The sequence below is a fragment of the Trichosurus vulpecula genome, chromosome 5 (genome assembly GCF_011100635.1).
Source record: "Trichosurus vulpecula isolate mTriVul1 chromosome 5, mTriVul1.pri, whole genome shotgun sequence".
Taxonomy (NCBI): Eukaryota; Metazoa; Chordata; class Mammalia; order Diprotodontia; family Phalangeridae; genus Trichosurus; species Trichosurus vulpecula.
Genome location: NC_050577.1, coordinates 167533360 through 167554914, shown reverse-complemented (window position 1 = coordinate 167554914; position 21555 = coordinate 167533360). Strand labels below are relative to the sequence as shown.

Genomic DNA, 21555 nt, shown 5'->3' with positions numbered 1-21555 from the left:
TTTACAGGTGGGGAAAAAGCCAAGCTGTTAAGTGAAGTATTATTGGTCAGATAGCTAGTAAGTCTCGGAGACAGGATTTGAACCTAGGTCTTCTGACTTGACAAGGCTCTCTCTACTACATACACTTCACTGCCCCACAGTCATTAAAGTCTCTCTGTCTAAAGGGCTAGTGTGAACCAAATTTGTCTCAGAAGAGTTACAGTATGAGGAACAATAGCCGGCATTTATGTATGGAAGCTAGGTGGTACAGTGGATACAGTACCAGGTTTGGAGTCAGGAAGACTCATCTTCATGAGTTCAAATGCGGCCTCAGATACTTAGTAGCTCTTTGACTCTAAAGAACCCTTCAGATATTTGAAAGCAGCTCTCACATATCCAAGATTTCTCTTTTCCAGGAGCCTTGCAGCCTAAAACCGTGACCTCTACCCAACTGTCACATCCCTCTTCTTCCTTTTGCTGCTTCAAACCCTCTCCATCCTTTGAAGGCTAGCTGAGGTCCCATATCCTAGGTTTGACTCAACTCTTTTCTCATCTGTAAAGTGAGCTGGAGAAGGAAAATGGCAGAGCGCTCTGCTATCTTTGCCAAGAAAATCCCGAATGGGGTCATGCAGAGTCTGACGCAGCTGAAAACAACTGAACAACAACATACATTGACAATTATATGCTTGTTTTTCAATAAGGATTGTGGCTAAATTCTTATTAGCTTAATAATCACACAGAGAATTATGTTCTGTTCTAACAAAATGGAAGTATATTTGCAAGTATCTGTCAGGAACATACTATTAAGGTGATTATGAATGATCCTGGAAAGGCAATGTATCATAGTAGATAGAATGCTCTCCTTGGAGCTAAGAAGCCCCAACTCTATGTGACCCTGGGCAAATCCCTTACTTTCCAACACTCCAGGCTACTCTCTATAGCTATAAGTTTCAGAAGGCACTGGCCTGCATTGGTAGAGGCCCTGGAAGCGCTCCCTCTGTCAGTCGTTATCCCTAACCCTATGAATGACACTATCATTAATTAATACTGTTTATGATGGTATAGAAGTATTAGAAATTTGAAAAGAAGAGATGCAAAATTATGGATTCTTCTTTTTTTTTACAACGGATCTTACATTTTTTAGAGACAGATAATAATGAATATTATTCAGTGCTTATAGTTGGGAGAAACCCTTTAAATATATTATCTCACTGGAATCTCACAATAAACCTGTGAGGTTGTTAACACAGCTATGTTTTATGTTCATTCAACATATGGAGAAACTAAGGACCAGAAGACTTACTTGTTTAAGGTCTCACAGCTAGGTAGAGTCACTACCAGAATTTACATCCTCCGAGCACTTGTCCAGTGCTTCTTTGTTTATGTCACACTTGTACCTATAGGTGATCTAATGTACACACATACACTAGAAGGCCTAGTTTCTAGGCCCAGCTCCCATACTTACTAGCTAGAAGACTTGAAGCAAATCGTTTAACCTTTATGAGCCTTGGATTTCTCATCTGTAAAATAGGAATAATAAAAGCTGCCCACCTCACAGGGTTTTTGTGTGAAGATTGAATGAAACAACATATTTCAAAGTGTTTTGAAAACTCAGAAAGGGCTACTGAAATGTAAGGTGCCATTATCATCACCACCATCATCATTATATATTTTGAGGGTATTGATGTATCTCTCACTTATCTCTGAAATAATCAAATGAAGTTTCCTCACTTTCACTTTGTCCCATAGGGAGGCTTCTTTTGACAAGAGAAAAAAAATAGGTTAGGACACTAATTGTGAACAGAAATTAAAGCACGACCCAATTTTGTGTGTGTGTGTGTGTGTGTGTGTGTGTGTACACATGTGTACGTATATGTTTGTTTGTTTGTTGCAGCAATCAGGGTTAAGTGGCTTACCCAGGATCACATAGCTAGTAAATATCTGAGGCCAAATTTGAACTCAGGTCTTTCTGACCCCAGGCCCAATGCTCTTTCTACTAAGTCACTTACCTGCATCCTTACTTCAAGGAAAACACATAAAAAATAAAGTTTTTGAAAATCTAGCATTATAGGACGTGTCTATACCTGCCCCCAAACAGGGAAAAATGTTCAAGTCAACTATGGCATATACTTGATGATAGAATAGACGCTACTGTTCTATGGGATATAGAATATAATCGCTCATCGAGATGATTTTGTATATATGTAGTGTTTACCTTCAAGTATATTCAAGGTCAAAATATTTTACTAGTATTAATATTTTTTGTCACTGGACCTATACTAATGATAACATGCACCATTTAGATTTGTTTTAGTTAAGTAACTGGTTTTTTTTTTAACAAAAATTGTTTGGGTATCCTATGTGTTGTAAATATCAAATAACCATTATTATGCCATGCCATTTTCCCCAACACACACACATTTTAATTTCTAGTATTTTTATTTAAATCTCTTAGTTTATAATGATGAATTTATACATGGACTTTTTAGAATGGCCTTTTTAGATTGGCTCTGTAAAATCAATACTCACTTTCCCCCCTCATATTTAGTCCATTTATTCTAAATACACCCAGAAGGATCTCTCTTAGCTGAACCTTTAAACTTTGGATTTGTCATAAGCATTGCTTTGCCATTAAATGGTTGACTAGAATTTTTACTTGGTCTATAAAGTGGGACTGATGACATTTTAATATTGAAAGAGAAGTACTGCAGTGAAATAGAAAACAGACATACATATTGCAGGCTTTAATTTGCTCCTTCCCTGCTGTATATTTAAAGGAGAAATCTCCCTCAGACGTGTCATCATAGCTATTTAATCTATACCATGAGGATTAAATCCTGTATTTAGATGTACAATTAAAAATGTTTATTTTTAAAGGATTCATGTTTCTAAACACTCTGCCCTCCTCCCCATTTACCCATCTGGCTATTGGTAGAGTTGTCCAGTTCAAACTGTTGTGTGGAATTTCTCTCAAAAAAACATGGATCTAAACATATGGAGGGACTGATTGCCATGGATACAGTAAGAGTGTCAACAGGATAGATATTAATGAAGACTTGAGCTTATGGTTTTGCCTGTATTCAATTGGAAGCCCCCTGTTCATACTGTCTATATGAATAGAGCTCTTAATCTCATCATAAGAGGGCTGGGGCAGAAATAGGTCAGGGATGACCAACAGGAATCAGTAATGGAAGTTTGGATAGCAGATAGGTCCAAGCAGATTGACAGGGTCCAAAATCTAGCAGGTCAACTAAGGCAGGTGCTATGAGCATATACATGCAGGCAGGCATGGTCCTGGGCTCAAGAGATCAAAGTTAACAAGGGTGGCACTAATAAACTTTTGGCTGATGCCTCTATGCCTTGTTTTGTATTCCTTGTTGAATGAGCTGGCCTGAAATCCATAAGTATTGGTGGTATCCGCAAGCAGACCAGAGGCCAGCAAATATGTCATTTTTCTCATTGGAGGTAGGGCCAAAGGTGATAGGACTATCTCACTGTTTCATATCTACTTATAACTAGTAGGTGTTAGTCTCCTTACTTGACCATCAATGGGAATATTATCATTATCAAAATCTGCCACTGAGGAAATGGAAGAATATTCAGAAAAGGCAACAAGATACATGGATTAAAATGACTAGGTTAGTCCCAAGAAGCAATCTGATTTTTGGTTATTTAGCTTTTAGCTTCATATGCAACTGAAAAGCTGTATTGTTTGGAAGGCATAGCATCTTTAGACAGCCATAAGAGGTAACTAAACTGTTTTTTCATGTGCAAAATAAATTTAAAAGGTAAAAAAGGCCATGCCCCCTTAAGGAAATCAGATTTGAAAGTTTCTTGGGGGTTACAGAGCCAAATTAAAATGCAAGATTGTTTGGATAGCCAGAGTGCAAAATTTTGTGTAGTTAAACATTCATTAGAAAGGAGCTGATTGGTCACAAGTTACTCTTAAATTGTCAAGACTAAATAAAGTTCATCAAAATTGAAGAAGTTGCAGAAAGACAGTTGTGGGTAGCAGTATTTCACCATGGATTTGGTCCATGATATTTTCTTTACAAGTTTTCTTCAGTTAACTGTAAAGAGAAAGAGCCAAAGGCAGGAACTCTGCTGCTCTGTCTGCTGGCAAAAATTAAAAAAAAAATGACTGGGGAAAATATGTTCTAGGTTTCCTTGAGAGAGGGAATCAAATAAAAGGGAGCCTTCAAGCAAAGCAGTTTTGGAGAGTTTTTTGTTTTTAAGTCTTAAAGGTAAGTTCAAGGAGATCTCTTCCAAGGGTAGAAAAGCTATCTTCCCAATGATCTACTGAGCTCAGAAGCTATCTATTCCAATGCCTTCCAGAGAAGGAATCTCCTCTGTGTCATGTGGTCATTCTTACTTCTACCTGAAGAACTTCCCTCATGGGAAGATCACTATCTAGGAGCAAGAGTTACTTTTTACAGGGAAAAAATGTCATTGGCTGGATCATACTCTAAATCCATAAAGATGTAAGAGTTTTTAAAAGTATACTGATCCAAGATGTTTCCTATACCCCCAACCACAATTAATGCAATTAACAAGAAGCTCTCTGCCCTGATACCTACATGGATCAATGGAATATTTAAAACAAGTGTGGACAATTGAATCAAACAGTCAATCAAAAGACTAGTTTGGGTTTGGAACAACCTACTTAGTCAGTGAATTCCTTTGAGCCATTGGATGAAGAAAAGAATGTCAATCCCTCCAAGAGCAAAAAGTTCCCCCTTTGTTACATGTGATTTCTAAGCTTGAGCTCATTTTCCCCCTGGTCTCTGTATACATGTTGGGGGGTAGGGTGACGTTTTTTGTTCCAACTGTTCCTGTTATACTATTTTAGTGAATACTAAGTTCTAAAAAGTAATTAAATCTGGCTGATCAATCGATAATCAATGACAAGCACACTGGTGGGGGCTCATGAGCAATAGTTCTCGGAAAAATCCTAAATCCTTAAGGTTACCCCTATAACCCTGAGGGTTAGAAGTAGTAAGCCTCCAAACTAAGTAGGAGATAGGAAGTAGCACTGGAAAGGGTATTTATTTTGCTGGTATAGAGAATTCCCAAAGAAGAAATTCCCCCTACAAATGCAGATTAACAACATTTTTTGCAATTGTATAGTCTTAAAGATATAGCCAGTGATATAACCAGTATGTTGTTATGGGTGACATAGACAGTAGATCTCAGAATCTCAGAATTTTTCTATGGTATGTAAAAGCTATAGAAAATACTTTTAAATGTTACTTCCGACTATCCTAAGAAAGAGTTCATAGAAGTATTAATAAATTCTTTCACATTAAATAACAATTAAAAAAAATTAGAGACTTTGTAAAACCGATGAAATAATAGCTATATTCCCCTTTGGGGTCAATACTTTGAGATAGTCTGCCCCTCATCCTAGCCTGACTTCCTGAAACTGGTTAGCTTGAAGCAAATCTGGTACATTTTCATTCCTTAAGAAAGGAGATCTTAGGGTGCTAAGTTTACTAGAAGAGACTGGAGAGATTGAAGTCACTGCCTCCTATTAAAGATGAGGTCCCAAAAGCCCAGTGAGATTAAGTAACTCGTCCAAGCATCAGAGGCAAGATTTAAACTCAAATCTTATCATGATATCAAGATCTCTCAAGATCCTCAATATAGGCAGCTCTGCTATGAAGAGATATGTGAATTCCCTAAAAGCACCTTGCTATGCAGAGTTGTGCAATAAAAACCACAGGGCTTATATGGTAAACGGGGTTAACGGGATAACCCTCAAAGACTTTGTCAGTGACGTGAGAAAAAAGATAGGAACCTAATAAAAAAACGGTGCGCAATTTTGTATGTTGAATGGTTGTTGTTTTGCCTTCATCTTCCTGAGTTATCAAAGGCCAGTGGTAGGATAAAAGTCAAGATGACTGGGATGCAGTGGATGACCTTGGCATCTTTGATGCCTGACCAAGCCTTGCTTCAATCATCTTTGTGGCTGTTGGAACAAATTGTTCTCAATCATCCATTCCACTTGGGAAAGCCTTCTCATGCTTAGGGTAGAGATTCCTTTAACTTACCAACGGGTTTGAGGCCTATTGGTTACCCTCTACTGGTTTTAGCCTGTCTGCTGAGATGGTTTACCGCCTCAGGTTTACTGGGCCACTATACATACTACAGCTTCTTGGAGCCGTCAGGTAGACACCAAAGGTGGATGAGCAGCCCTGAAAAGGGCTCAACAAGCCCTTACAGCAAAAGTGCTAGTCCTCCTGAACACCCCATACACCCTATGGTGTTATAGTTAGAAAATGCATAAATGCTATAATGAATAACTTCAGACTGCTGCTCAGCCTGGGTTCCCTTAGGCCCTGGCCAGCAAAGTTTCTCAAAAATTGGGCAGGACAAAATTCCAGACCTCTGGGGCAGTGGCCATGGTGGGCATTGTGAGGATCAACCCTTTTTTAAAAAAAAATATAAACTACCTTTGGTTTTTACATTTTTCTTTTTTCCCTAATGTTTCAACATTTTTATTTAAAGTTTTAAATTCCAAATCCTATCTCTTCTTTGACTCCCCCTTCCCTGAGACAGTAAGCAATCAGATATAGGTTTTATATGTGCAATTAGGTAAAACATTTCCATATTAGTCATTTTGTACAAGAAGATTCAAATAAAAGGAAAAAATGAAAGTGAAAAATAGTATGCTTTAGTCTGTGTTTAATCAGTATCAGGTATTTCTCTAGAGACTAATAGTATACTTTATCATTAGTCCTTTGGGACTGTCTTGGATCATTGTGTTACTGAGAGTAGCCAAGTCATTCACGATTCTTCATCGAACAATATTGCTGTTACTGTGTACAACCCAACCCTTCTTTATACCACAGCTCTTACTCAACCAGAGGACACACAATAAATATGGCACTCTGCTTTGAAAAGGACCTGAGGTTTGCTTGTGGAAGTAGTCATCTGAAGGGTTGCAGCTTGTTGGTAACTGGGAAATTGGACAGTTTTCTGCATTCTTGATGTTTCTCTTAAGAGGAAATTGACTATAAGCAAATTCAAAATTCATGTTATACTCAAATTGTTTCCCAATATGTCAGTCACAAAACAAATGTGCATTTTCAAAACAAGCATCATCACATAACTGATTATATTTTTATAAAGACTTATGATGCTAACACATTTCCACATTTCAGTGATAGTGACTGAAGTGAGTAGATGACACAATGGATAAAGCATTGGACCTAAAGTCAGGATAATTTGAGTTGAAATCCAGCCTTAGGTGCTAACTAGCTGGGTGACCTTGGGCAAGTCATTTTCATAAGTACTTATTGAGTGCTGGTACATTTGCAGTGATGGTCACATCTGACATTATTATTCCAGGTAGTTGGTACCTGCAGATCTTTTGAGGATACCAGAGAAATGCATGCAAGCATTAGAATGCTACTATGATATCAACCAATCAACATAAACCCTCCTATCAGCTCCTCTGCAGGGAGCAGGATTGTGGTTCTCTGCAGTTTGGACATCAGCCTTACAATGAAGTGTTTTAAATTGCTTAAAAATTAAAGCCGTCATTAATCCCCCCTTAAGTAGTATGGATTATAACTGATAGCATACTGGGAGAATAAATATAATGCCTCTTTCTCTGTTAAGTATTCCATCATCATTGTAGGAATAAAGCATGACCAGGAAATTTGCCTCTAAAAATCATTAGAAGGACACATTCTCCTTGTGCTGTTGACTGCAGCATTAGTTGATAGAAATTGTTTCTTCTGAACTTTTATTTATTTGCTGTTGTTGTTTTGTTAACTTCCTGCAGAACTATTTGCCTTGACTGATTAAGTCAATGACTACATCCATTTATTTGTTTCTCTATTTTTCTCCTGTTCAAACCTTTTGTAAACGTGTGCCTGAAGAAAATGGGAGAAAAGACTGTGGTACTTGAGGGATAATCAGCTTTCAGAAAGCGGCCCAAGTGGTAGGGCTGTAACTAATATAACATATGAAGCAAAGGGGAAAAAAGCCAAAGTCAGACTTAAACATATTCCCAGAAGTGAAGAGTGTTTAAAAATGCATGGACCTTTTCTCATTTTCTTGCTGGAATTTTAGTGCTTTTTTAAAATGACACTATGTGTAGAGTCACACCAGGATGCATCCAGCATTCTTGTACTAGTGGCAAGACAAAGTTCTTCCTCAATCTTACTATCTGCCTTTCTGAGCCAGAAGGGACCTTGGAGATCATTTAGAAAATCCCTTCCCTCCCTGCTTATGTCAGGAAATTTAGGTCCATTTATGTAATTCAGGGCCATACAACTACCCAGAAGATGAGTGCTCCCCATCCCCATCCTGCTACACACTTTCTGACATCAAACATGTGACCTTGGACTTAACTGCTCTGAGCTTCAGTTTTCTTATCTGTTTAAAATGAGATGATAATAACCATACTCTCTACCTCACAGCATACAATAGGATGCATAATGCTTTAAGGTTTATGTGTGTGTATGTATATATGTATGTACATATATACATACACACACACACACACACACACACACACATATATATATATGTATATATATATATATAAAAATCTTGTTTGATCCTATTCTTGGGGGGTCAGTGCTTTTATTCTCATTTTACAAATGAAGAAACTGAGGCAGACAGAGGCTAAGTGATTTGCCCAGGGTCACACAGCTTGTAACTATCTAAGGCTGGATTTGAGCTGGGGTCTTCCTGACTCCAGGTTCAGAGCTCTCTATGTACTTTTCTACATAACTGCCTCCTATTAGATTGTTTTTGTGGCTCACTGCCAAGTGGGGGAAAGAGCACCCCACCTCTCTTTGGACATCTCAGAAAGTCATCCCCATGCTTTAAAGTCAGAAGGGACTGATCTGTCCCTCAGAGATCCAACTCTGTAACCAATAAGGGTTCCCAACTTAGCAATGTGTCATACATGACCAGAAGCCTATTCACTCCCTCCCTCATCCAAGCTTCCAAGGAGTCACCAACAATGGTGACTGAGCACGCTTCAAAGGATGTGGGGAAGGACACCCCGAATGCACCTGCTGCATACAAATGGCCCAGGAGTCTGGCTTTGTTCAAGCTATTTGGTCACAGACTGGAAAACTATCAGACAAGCTTACTGTGAACAAGGGATAGAGATTGTTTTTAGCAACAGTGGAATTGCTTTGGTGGATTATGGTCCCTCGACACTTGCAAACCTATGACTTCTGTTTTCCACTTCTTTTCCTTTGCTCCCATTCTGCCCCAAATATAAGAAATCATGGTATATTATTGCAGCTAATCATAGTAATCACTAATACTGATGTCAACTTCTGTTCTTGGCAGACCAGAGGGGTTTTCAGTGCTGCCAGATGTACTTAAAACATGGCTTACTTCCTTATTCGGGAAGCTTACTTAAGGCCATACAAGCTGCTGTCTCCTTCCTGCTCTCAGTCCATAATGATGTGAGTTTTTCACTGAGCTCCTCCAAACCAACATGGGTCCAGAACTCTGGACTCTGGCAAGGTTGAGACTGTTTTGACAATTCTTAGGCTCAGTCTCATTTTCACTCTGGCTTTACACCACTTGTGGGAGACATTTCTCTGTTGTCAATGAGACGTCAGTAGCATTTTTAGGGATTGGCAATGATTAGACCCTCTTCCCTCCAAGCCCCACGTTGCATAAATCATGGCCTCTCTGATCCAAAAGTTCTGCCCTCTTCATGCCGTTTTTTCTGTTGCCTCCCGCAAGCATTACCTTCATTTGTAAGCTCCTTGGGGTGAAGCATAGTATCTGTTTTATTGACTCAATGCTCAATCCAACAAAGAGCAAGTAAGGTCTATGGCTAAATTCTTTACTGGCTTAATGGTTCCCCCAGAGAATTGTGTTCTGTGTTTAAAAAATTGAGGAATGTATATTTGCAGGTATATGTAAATGAAGGAACAATTATAGTGATCATGGCTGGAAGGGCAGTGTGCCATAATGGGTAGGGAACCAGCCTCAGATTCAGAAAGGTTCAGGTCTTGCCTCTGATATGTACTGGCTCCATGACTCTGGGCCAGTCACTTATTCTGTTAGTTCTGTAGGCAACCCTCAAGGATAAGTGATAAAGTGCCAGCCTACATTAGGAGAGGGATTTCCTCATGTGGGAGTTCCCTTTATCAGTGAGATCACAAATCTGATCCATATCCCTGCTCATTGTAATATGGAAACTTAATCCATATTATTTGGTTATGATATTTATTGGCATTTTATAAAGTATATGACAGGGTCAGAGGACCAGACCTTAGCATCACTTGTTATCAAGGATATTTTTATTTAGGCTACCAGGTGAGGAAGTTGGCTTCTGAGTTGGTTCTTTCTATCTCTGAGATTCTGTGATTTAACCTTTCTGGAGTCTAAGCTTTTCAGCAGATTCTGGTGTGAAGAAATTCACACCCTAGGCTGGAGAGTGAGGCAAGTTTCTGTTTCGCAGTTCTCTTAATGAGAACCTGGGACATTTGGGCAAGTCATTCTCCATACCTTGACTGTTCCTTCTGAAGAGATACCACTTGCCTGATACTGTCAAGGTGAGGAGCAACATGACAAGACTTAAAGGGACTTAGGGACCTTCTAGAAAATAATCTATGGGGTAGATTGCATGAGGAAGCACATCTGGTGGCCTTTCTCAAACTGTTTTTGTTAGTCATTTAGCATAGCACCCTTGGTCACTAGGACTGGTCACCTTGACGTGCTCTTGGACTAGCAGGAGAAGAAAGCAATCAAGTATGGATTGAGAAAACTGCATTCACTCCTCCCTGATTATGCTGTTACTTTTTCACCCCCTGAGGGCATCACTTGGCTACTCATCTAGCTCTGTATTTGTAGATATAAAGGAATATAATTGCAAAGACTGGTTTCTCTCCATTCTGTGGGCTTAGCCCCTCTGCTGCCTAGTTGCTGGGGGCAGATAAAGAAGGATAAGCTGGTTTTGATTGAAATTCTCCTGTAGGTATGCTGAAGAATTGTTCAACAGAGCCAAATAACTGAGTAATAATGCAGATAGCTTTTCTTTTCTGCAGTGATATAGTGAGAGGGAGCAGAAAGTACAGCCTAAGTCTGCAGCAAGCTTGGGAAGCTGCCCTTTTGATCTGCGGAGATCTTGGGGCAAGATGCCAGACATCAAGGCTTCTGCAGAGCTTTCTGCTGGCCACTCCACGCAAGGGACCTTATCGTTTCATTAAAGAAACTGGGATCTTCACACTTTATGGTCTTTATTCTCCCTGGCCCTTCTTTCCCTTTCCCTCCTTTAATTATAGCTTCTATTTGTGCCCTGCGTGCCCACCTCCACCCAACTATTCTTCCTCTGTCATGCCCATATTTTATAGAGGAAAAGAACACAAGACTGAGTGTCCAAAAGCTGGAGGTCTAGTGCAGACACAGTTATTGACTAACCATGTGATTTTGGCCGTGTCACAACCTTTCAAAGTCATGTTTCTCAGCTACATGGCACAGTGGATAGAGCGCTGGATCTGGAATTGGGAAGTCCTGAGTTCAAATCTACCCTCAGACATATACTAATCCTTGTCTGACTCAGTTTCCTCAAATGGGAATAATAGCATCTACTTCCAAGGGTTGTTGTGAAGATCAAATGAGGTAATATTTATAAAGCACTTGGCACAGTACCTGGCGCACAGTAGGTGCTAAATAAATGCTAGCTGTTATTATCATTATTGTTATAAAATGGAACCAATTAAAATGCACTGCCAATCTTATAGGATAGTTGTAAGGATAAAAAAAAGCAATATACGCGTGTGAAAGAACTTTGAAAAGAAAAAAAGCATGACAACGTAGAAATAAAAGTGTCTTGGTCTCTTTTCCCCTTATGTTCAAGGATTTTTCTAACTGGCAGTGATACAGTGGAAGGAGTACTAGATTTGGAAGACTTGGGTTCAAATCCTGGCTGTGCCACTGTAGCGTGACCTTGGGCAAGCCACATATTCTCTGAGCCTCAGTTTCCTCATTTGTCAAATGGTTGGTTTGAATTAGATAGCCTCTAAGCTGATTTCCAGCCTCAAATCCATCATCTCTAGGAGAGTGAGAGGAAAGATCCTTCTTTTTAGTCCTGTATCAAGCTCAATAGGGTTTCACTTCCCAAATCACTCAGAATATTTTTTGTGCCGCTGTTCTGTGGCTGGCTATTTTCTGCCCAATGCTTTTAGCCTGGTAGCCCCCAAAGCTGTTGTATTCTCATGCTGGGGCCATTCCAGTTCAGATGCTTTCGGGGGGCACTGAATAACCAAGGACTTGCAAGCCAAGATAGATGGGCATATAGTTAAGTCTTTAACAGAGACCTCAGCCTGAAGCTGTAACATACACTGCCTGAATCACAGCTTGTGCCTCCTAGGATGGAATTTGTTTTTTTTTCCCTCAGGAAAAGCACTGACATTCATCAAAAAGGACATTGAGAAAACATACTCATGAAATTACTCAAGAATTATAAGAAAAGAGATGGAATCGTTTTGAAGAAATTTAAGATAATTAGTAGCACCTGAAACCCCCAAGGGAGGAGGCCTTCACAGATCATCTTTGTGGTTCAAGAGTCTCTCAACATGGAGACCGCTCTCCAAAATTCTGCAGTACCAGTTGCTTTAAATAATTTAATCAGTAAAATTTTATGCTTGTGCCCACAGACTTTTCAGCAGAGAATGCAATTACATTAAATCTAAGAAATAAGTGGACTCTGATCATAGTTCACCTGACATTTTGTTTCCTTTTTGAGGTCCCCATTTCTTACAGATCTTTTTCCCTTCCACTCAATACTAATGATAATAGCTAATTATAATCATACCTAGCATTTATATAGGACATTAAGGTTTACAAAACACTTCATACATCTTACTTCATCTTATCCTCTCAAGTGGCATGTAGATACTATTATTACCTCCACTTCACAGATGAGAGAACTGAGGCAAACAGAGGTTAAACATCTAGCCTAGTGTCGCACAGTTGGGTAAGTGGATGAGACAGGATTTAAACTCATGTCTTCCTGACTCCAGGGGCAGCTAAGTGGTGCAGTGTGATGAGCACTGGACTTGGAGTCAAGAAGATTCATCTTCTTGAGTTCAAATTTGACCTCAGACACTTACTAGCTAGATGACCCTGGGCAAGTCGTTTAACCCTGCTTGCCTCAGCTTTCTCATCTGTAAAATGAGCTGGAGAAGTAAATGGCAAACCACTCCAGCGTCTTTGCCAAGATATTCCAAATGGGGTCACAAAGAGTCAGACATGGTTGAAATGACTCAATAAGAACTTTCTGACTCCAGGTCCAAGTGTTATATCCATGGCACCACCTACCTGCCTTCATGCCCATCAGTCCAGTACATTCTCTTCCCTTCAGGCTGACCTGACTCTCAAACATTCCTGCCAGATGAGTCTCTATCTCTCCACAGATATTTTGTAGCCTGGTTCCACTGTCTCCTAGCCATTAGGGAAGAACTTCATTCACAACTGTTTGTCTAATTACTGTCCTGTGTCTCAGCTCCTTTTGCCCCTCTGCATTGCATAAACTAATTAGCCAATGGATGAGTCAAACCCAGAATATTTTATCTGGATGATAAAGGAACTCTTTTCTCTGGAATTTTTGAGATAAGGTTAGGTGTTAGCCACCTAACCATTGGTCAGGCTGAACAGCCTCACAGCTAGGGAGTCTGGCTACACCATCCTGACAGTTCCATCTGATGCTGTTCAGAGGATCACACAGTTAGGGGCTATTCTAGAGCCAGCTTGTACTGACTCACAAGAGATGATTGTTAAGTTTTCAGTGTGAACATTTACATGTTGGCAATTGGCAAATGCTACAGTTCAATGCTTGATTTATTGTTTTGTTGATTGCCTACACTTAAAAAAGTACTAGAGGAAATGTTAATAATACAAATTAAAGTAAAAAATGTTTACATGTGTGTTTTTTTCCCAGAGGGCTTAAGACCCTTCATATATTCACCTACACTTGTGAGGGGCTGCCAGCTGCTCCATTAAACTTTGAATAATGATGCTGAAAGGGACACTAGAGGTCACCAGGTCCTACTTTCTACCCAATCTGTGAATCCACAAAACATTTATTAAATGCCTTCTAAATGGCAGGCAGTGTCTGTGCTATTCCCCGATGGATGGTCCTCTAGTCTCTGTACTCTTCTAGTGATATGGAACTCACCACTACATGATATAATCTAGTCCACTGTTGAACAGATCTCATTATTGGAACAATTTTCCTTCTACTAAGCTGAAATCTGCCTCCCTTAGATTTCCATTTATCGGTCTGACTTCTACCTTCTAGAGTTACATAGCCCTCTTTTCCATAACAATCCTTTGCATGGTCCTTCATGTCATTGTTTCCCTACTAAAATATGTCCTCCCAAAAGTGGTCACAGTGCTCTAGATGTAGTCTGTCCACATGCGATCTAAGTCCCATGATCATGTAATCTAAAATCATATTAGCATTTGTTGGCATCCAGTCTTGCCTCCTCCCTACCCCCAACCCTTTTTGTCTTTTGGCAAGATCTCTTGTACTCTGCAGTATCATATTTGGGTCTCATATCCCCTTATACTGATCACTCATTACATACATGCTAGTATGCAGAGAGTATTCCTGAGGCCTATCCCCAAAAATTATATTTTCAATTCGAGTCCTATAACACACAGGCAACTTACAAACATCTACCTGATAGTAGCCCTCAATAGGGATTCATCAGCTATCCTCAATGTACCAGAGACAGGTAAGTGGTTCAGGCTGAACTTAAGAAATTCAGGATAAACACAAGAAAACACATACGAGAAATTATGAGGTCCTGACTGGCACTCACACAGTTCCATTGTTCTGTTTATGAAGCAGATCTCTGAAGTTGACATATATCTACTTCTCCAAGCTTAGGGACTGCTGCCATCAAAATCCTCATCAAGTCTGCCAGGAAGGTTATATTCGCATAATTCCTACTAGCAAACATCCTGATTTTAGTAAGGAGCTTTCCTAAGAATGGGTGATAGTAGTCTAACCTCATCTCCCATTTTGACAGTGATCTTAGCCTGGTGGAGCAAGCTATATGCTATGTGTATGTGTGTGTGTGTACACATATACACACATACAGGCATACATACATACATATATTTTTTTCCTAGATTTTAGCAAGGTTTTGGACAAAATCTTCAAAGCCATCCTACATTAAAGTAGGCACCTGATAAATGCTTGCTGAATTGAATGTATTTAAATTGATGAAGCAAAGGATTTCTTCACAATTAGGATACCTCAGAGGCAGTGAGCTTTTCCTCACCATGGGTTTAAAGTGAATGCTGGATGACCATGTCTTGGGGATGCTGAAAAGGGGACTTTCTTAGACAAGAATGAATAGGGAAAGATGATCCAGGTCTCTTCAAACTCTCAAATTCTGTGGTTCTATGAATTAGGAAAGAAGCCAAATAGAAGAAAGCTTTTAAATAAGTATTGTTTTAGTCCTTGAACTAAATTAACAAGTTGTAGCAAGGTAGATACCCATCAGGGACCTGCTTTAATGAACAGATAAAAATAAGTTGTAATTAGAATATAAATCATCATTATGTAAATAGATTCTTTTAGAATGCTTAAGAACAGTTTGTTCTCTTAAATCGATTAAGTCTACTTAATCTTGATTATGCTAAGCATTTTCTTGACACTTATTCACCCTGCATTTTTTAACAGTAATTATTTGCATAATTATTTACTTGTATAAATAATTGCTTGCTCATCAAATTTGCAGATGACACCAAGTTTGGAGGAACATCTAATATACTGAATGACAGAGTCAGAATCCAAAAGGATATTGACAGGCTGGAACATTGCACTGGATCAAATAAAGTGAAATTCAGTAGAGATTAATGTAAAATCTTGCATTTGGATATAAAAAATCAACTTCACAAGTGTAAGATGGGGAAGGCATTAGACAGCAATCATTCTAAAAAAATTGGAATTTTTTAGTGGATTTCAAGCTCAAGATGAATTGGCAGTGTGTGAATAACTTCCGGAAATAGGAAGTCAATGGTTCCATTGTACATTATCATTATCAGACTTCATCTGGAATGTTAGGTTCAGTTCTAGCCTTAAGAAGGACACCAATAATCTGGAGTGTACCTATAGTGAGGCAACCAGATGGGTGAGGTGCCTAAAGAAGACATAATGTGGAGATCATGTGAAGGAATTAGGCATGTTAAGCCTGGAGAAGAGAAACTGGGGAGGAAGTGTGGGGACACAATACTTGTCTCCAGGTATTTAAAGGGTTGTCACCTACATGGAAGACAGATTAGAGGCAAATTTAGGCTTCACGTCAGGAAAAGCTTTCTAACAATCAGAGCTTCCCAAGAATGTATATGTGTGTATGTATACATTTATGTTTACATATATACTTATGCGCACATATTATATATGTATTGTATGATGTCACATACATATTACACATATACACATATGTGTGTGCTTACATACGTTTTTATATTTTATTTTATACACATACACACGTATAATATACAGTGTTTCCTCTAGGAACATGCTCCTCGATTTTGGGCAGGACCCCATCCAACTAGGAGACCTTATTTTTGTTTAAAATATAAACAGAATCTAACCTAAGTGAATTCCAGTCCTAATGCATTAAGCTTATGCCCTTGCACCCCTCCATCAGAATTTAGGGAGGAAACCAACCAGACTGGTCTGGATAGAGATGCATTGTCCTGTCCAGATTGCTATGAGCGGCTGAGTCTCATGATCAAGCCACATTCTCAGCAGAAGGAGCTGAAGGCTTTCAGCCCACCTCCCCATTTAAAAGTCTACCCCCTTATTAATTCTTCACCAATCAGGGTTGATTTTCACCTGTCAGGGTACCCCCTTTTCCAAAAGTATTTAAGTATTCAGGGATCTTCATGATTTTGTCTTTGGTTACCAAGAGAAACCACTGATCATCAATGTGTTGATTATCAGCTAGCTTAATTAATAAATTGATTATTAATTACCCAGAAACTCTGTCTCTTGGGCTTTTCATTCATCTCACCTTATAACCACCCTAGTTTATAGTTGAGGAAACTGAGGCAGACAAAAGTGACTTGCCCAGTTACAGGTATCTCAGACACTTACTTGCTGGTGACCCTGGACAAGTCACATAACCCTGTCTGCCTCCATTTCTTCATCTGTAAAATAAGCTGGAGAAGGAAATGCCAAACACTCCAATATCTTTGCCAAGAAAACCCCAAATGGCGTCAAGAATGGGACATAACTGAAATGACTGAACAACAAGAAGAAGTATCTGAGGCTGGATTTGTACTCAGATTGACTTGATCCCAGGTTCACTGCACCATTCAGCTGCCTCTAGTTCTAACTTTTGTTGCCTAGTAAGACAAATTTAATCTCTATTCCATATAAAAAAAACATTTCATATACAGTTCTTAAAACAAGCTATTATGCCCTCTCCTAAGTCTTCTTTTTTCCGTGTCAAAAATCCCTAGTTCCTCAAGTGATGGTTTGGTTTTGATATGGGTTTAAGTCTCTCTGTCATCCTAATGACCCTTTTCAGGAATCGGTTGATCTTGTCAATGATTTTTACAAAGTATGCCTATATGTGGTCTGACCAAAGCAGAGAGGACAGGGTGCTGGTACCCCTCTTTTTTTGTGATGCTGTACCTCATTACAGTGTTCAATGAAAAATTATGCTTGTATTCCTTAATAAAATTCCAGTGTAATTTTTAATTATAAACTGACTGAAACTTAGAAGATAGCATGAAACTATATTTTTTAATCTCTTAAAATGATTAAAATGGAATTTGAAGAACAGGAAAAATACTAAGTACGTGGGTTACATGAAACCAAGCCTTAAGCTCTCTGGCATTGCGAAAGAGAGCTCTGGGAGAAATGAGTGCTCTGAGTCAAAGGCTAATAGAACGAACCTGCTCATGAATAAAATTTTAAGCAAATGGGTGAGATGGCTTTGCATAAAAGAACAACTTTGTTCAGGAAAGCCATTCTGCTGAACTTGGTTCTGGTGGGAGATGTTTTCAGTTCTGGAAATTGGGTTGGGGAGGGGTGCTAGAGGAACACTGAAGGAGACAGATGCTTTCCCTAAGCTGTATTCTAAGTATATATGATGGTTTTTTGAGGGGGGTGGTAATGTTTGGACCTATAATTTCATCACTGTAGGAAATGCTTGATGTAAAAGTGTTCTTCCACTTTGACAGGTCAGTAGTTTGTCTCTACATTTTATAGAGAAATGTCTAGGTCCAAGAGAAGTCAAGTGACTTGTCCATGGTCAGATTAGTATATCAGTTGGGGCTCTTAAACCCATGTCTCCTAACTCCAAGGCTGACCTTTTATACCTATATAGACCTTTATGTATACTACTCTGTGTGTGTGTGTGTGTGTGTGTGTGTGTGTGTGTGAGAGAGAGAGAGAGAGAGAGAGAGAGCACTGTATTGTATAGTTTCCACTGTATTGTTCTGTATCCAAAAGAGATCACTAAAAAAGGGGAAAGGACCCACATGTACAAAAATATTTACAACAGCTCTTTTGGTGGTGGCAAAGAATTGGAAATTGAGGGGATGCCCATCAATTGGGAATGGCTGAACAAGTTGTGGTATATGAATGTAATGGAATACTATTGTGCTATAAGAAATGATGAGCAGGCAGATTTCAGAAAAACCGGGAAAGACTTACATGAACTGATGCTGAGTGAAGTGAGCAGAACCAGGAGAACATTATACATAGCATCAGCAACATCATGCTGTGATTAACTGTGATAGATTTAGCTCTTCTCAGCAACACAGTGATCTAAGACAATTCCAAAAGACTTGTGATGGAAAATTTTATCCACATCCAAAGAAAGAACTATGGAGTATGAATGCAAATTGAAGCATACTATTTTCTCTTTCTCTCTTTTTCTTTCTCATGGTTTTTCCCTTTTGTTCTGACTCTTCTTTCACAGCATGACTAATGTTGAAATATGTTTGACATAATTGTATATGTATAACCTATATTAGATTACTTGCTGTCTTGGGGAAGGGGGAGGGGAGGGTGGGACAGAGAAAATTTGTAACTCAAAATTTTACAAAAATGAATGTTGAAAACTATCTTTATATGTAATTGTAAAATAAACACTTTTAAGGAAAAATTCCCTGGTTCAGATAATTCTACACATTAACGTCAGTATTGTAATATGATGATCACCTGTGAAAGACTCAGCTATTGGCTACTCTGATCAATATAATGAGCCAAGACAATTCTGAAGGACTCATGATGAAAAAATGCTATCCACCTCCAGAGAGAGAACTGATTAACTCTGAGTGAAGATTGAAACAATTTTTTCACTTTATTTTTTTTTCTTTCTTTTTGCTAGGGGTAAGGAGGATATGGCTTGTATGGAAATGTTTTGCTTGATTTTACATGTATAATTAATATCATATTGCTTGCCTTCTCAATGGATGAGGGGAGGGGAAGGAGAGAGAATTTAGAACTCATCATTTTTAAAAAGAATGTTAAAAATAATTTTTAAAAAGAAAAAAAGCCCTGGTTAACTGAAACACATATGTATGCATCCCAGGTTTTCCATGTTCATGTAGACTGTTATTAAGTTATACTAAAACAAAACCAAAAAACTTAAGTGCCTTCCAGCTGAGAATACCAAGACACCATTCAGAATGAAAACATTATATGGTTACTGTATATTATATTGTATCTCATAGGGTATGTGTTATATCTTATTCCTCCTAATATTAGGACTCTAGCTAAGTATAATTCAAAAAAAACTTTGTGCCTTTGAACTTAACAATCAAACCCTATTCCAAAGTGATTTCAAGAGTAGATTTCCACCCCCACCCCTGACTCCCTATGTCTTTCATGTTCTTCCCCATTCTTTTTGTTGTTCATCTTTCATTCTTGGTGAGGGCCAATGCCATCATGAGGGTGATGTCTTGACTAGCTCCTGAATTAGATGTAAGTGAGATAGAGCTGCACCAAGCCATCAAACTCACTTTCTCCTCATTCTTCCTTAGCTCCTCTGTCCCCTCTTTTCAGAGCATCTGCGATATCAGAGAATAGTGGAATGAATGCCAAGTTTGGAGTTAGACCTCTTGAACTTGAATCTTGGCTTTGCTATTCATTCTCTGTTTGACCTTGGGCAAGTCACATAACCGAATGTAGGTATAGGTGCTGGGAAAAGTGTGAAGCATGGAGTAAGGCCTATGGGAGGAAGGGCACGGGTGGCATAGTGGGCAGGACAAGGACCTGAGCAGAAGCCTTATTTTTTAGTCCTCCTTCATCTAGAGCCTCCCTCCTGAGACTACCCCCAATTTATCTGACACATATCTTGTCTGTACATAATAGTTTGCATGTTGTCTTCTTCATTAGACTGTAAACTCCTTGAGAGCAGGGACTGGTTTTATATTTGCTTGTTTTTCTTCCCCAGGGCTTAGCACAGAGCCTGGCACAAGAAGGCATTTAAGAAATACTAGTTTACTAACTGAGCAGTCAAGCAAACAGCATGAGGAACCTGGGAACCTGGGGGAGAGAGAGAGGTGCCCTTCCCAAAACGGGGGAGGGAGGAATGAGACAAATAAGCTAAAAGCTAACTTGGGTGCTTCACGGCTTTACCTAAGGCAGCTCTCCACATCACCAACAACTGCCTCATGGGCTATCTGTTGTACCTTAATCCAATTTCAGTGCAATCTGGAGCTTTGGAAACATTCGGAAAGTAGATTGCTTTTGTCAGGACTCTGGATAAAGGAGACACGGGAGGGACAAAAAACCCTGTGCCCAAATGTTGTCAGATGCCCTAACCCTACTTTGGAGGAGAGATTCTTAACCTCTTTTATGTCATATACCCCCACTTGGAGCTCTGGTAAAACCTATAGATGCTTTCTCAGAGTGATTTTTTTAAAGGTAATTGAAGAAATTGCTAAATTTCAGGTAGAAGATGGTGAAAATAAAAATGTATTCTCTTCAGATCCAAGTCCACAAAATCCCCTGAAATCTATCCATAGTTCTTTTGGGGGACCCCCAGGTTAAGAATTCCTTTTTTAGAAAGTGGACATTTAGAATAACCCAAGTCTATGAAGTAGCAAAGATGGTTGTTTTGTGCCTTTTCTCAATTTCTTTTTACTTTTTAAATCATTTATCAATTCCATTACAACAGTGACATGCCTCCTACTCATTTTCCCAGCTTTCATGGAAAGTGATTTTATCTCATTACCCACTCAGAATATTGCTTAGAATGACTATATGCTGACCTACCTAATGATCAGATATTGGAAAAGTCTCCAGCCCCTGGTTAATTTTTAGCAGCAATCATTTATTTCTTCCTTTATTCGTTTTTTTTTCAAAACAAGGTTTAAATATGTTATTTATTACCCATTAATTTGTCGTGACTTGCAGAAAATGCATCCATTAATTTTTTTTTGTCTGTGTTAATCCTAAGGAAAATCTATTATTTTACCCATTGAAGGTAAATTCATGAGTCCACCAGTTTAAGCTATTTGAAAGCAATTTTGTGGCTTCAGTAACTAAATGAAATCTCTTTCATTTTGTTTCACAGAAAGTTTGAATTTTAAAATAATTATAATGTG

At 38.9% G+C, this 21555-nt stretch overlaps 1 protein-coding gene across 1 annotated transcript in view; it reads left to right on the top strand.

The window, feature by feature from the left end:
* Positions 1–21555, top strand: part of CAMK1D (calcium/calmodulin dependent protein kinase ID) — a 475179-nt gene that overhangs the window by 364519 nt on the left and 89105 nt on the right. The gene's annotated exons all lie outside the window — the stretch shown is intronic.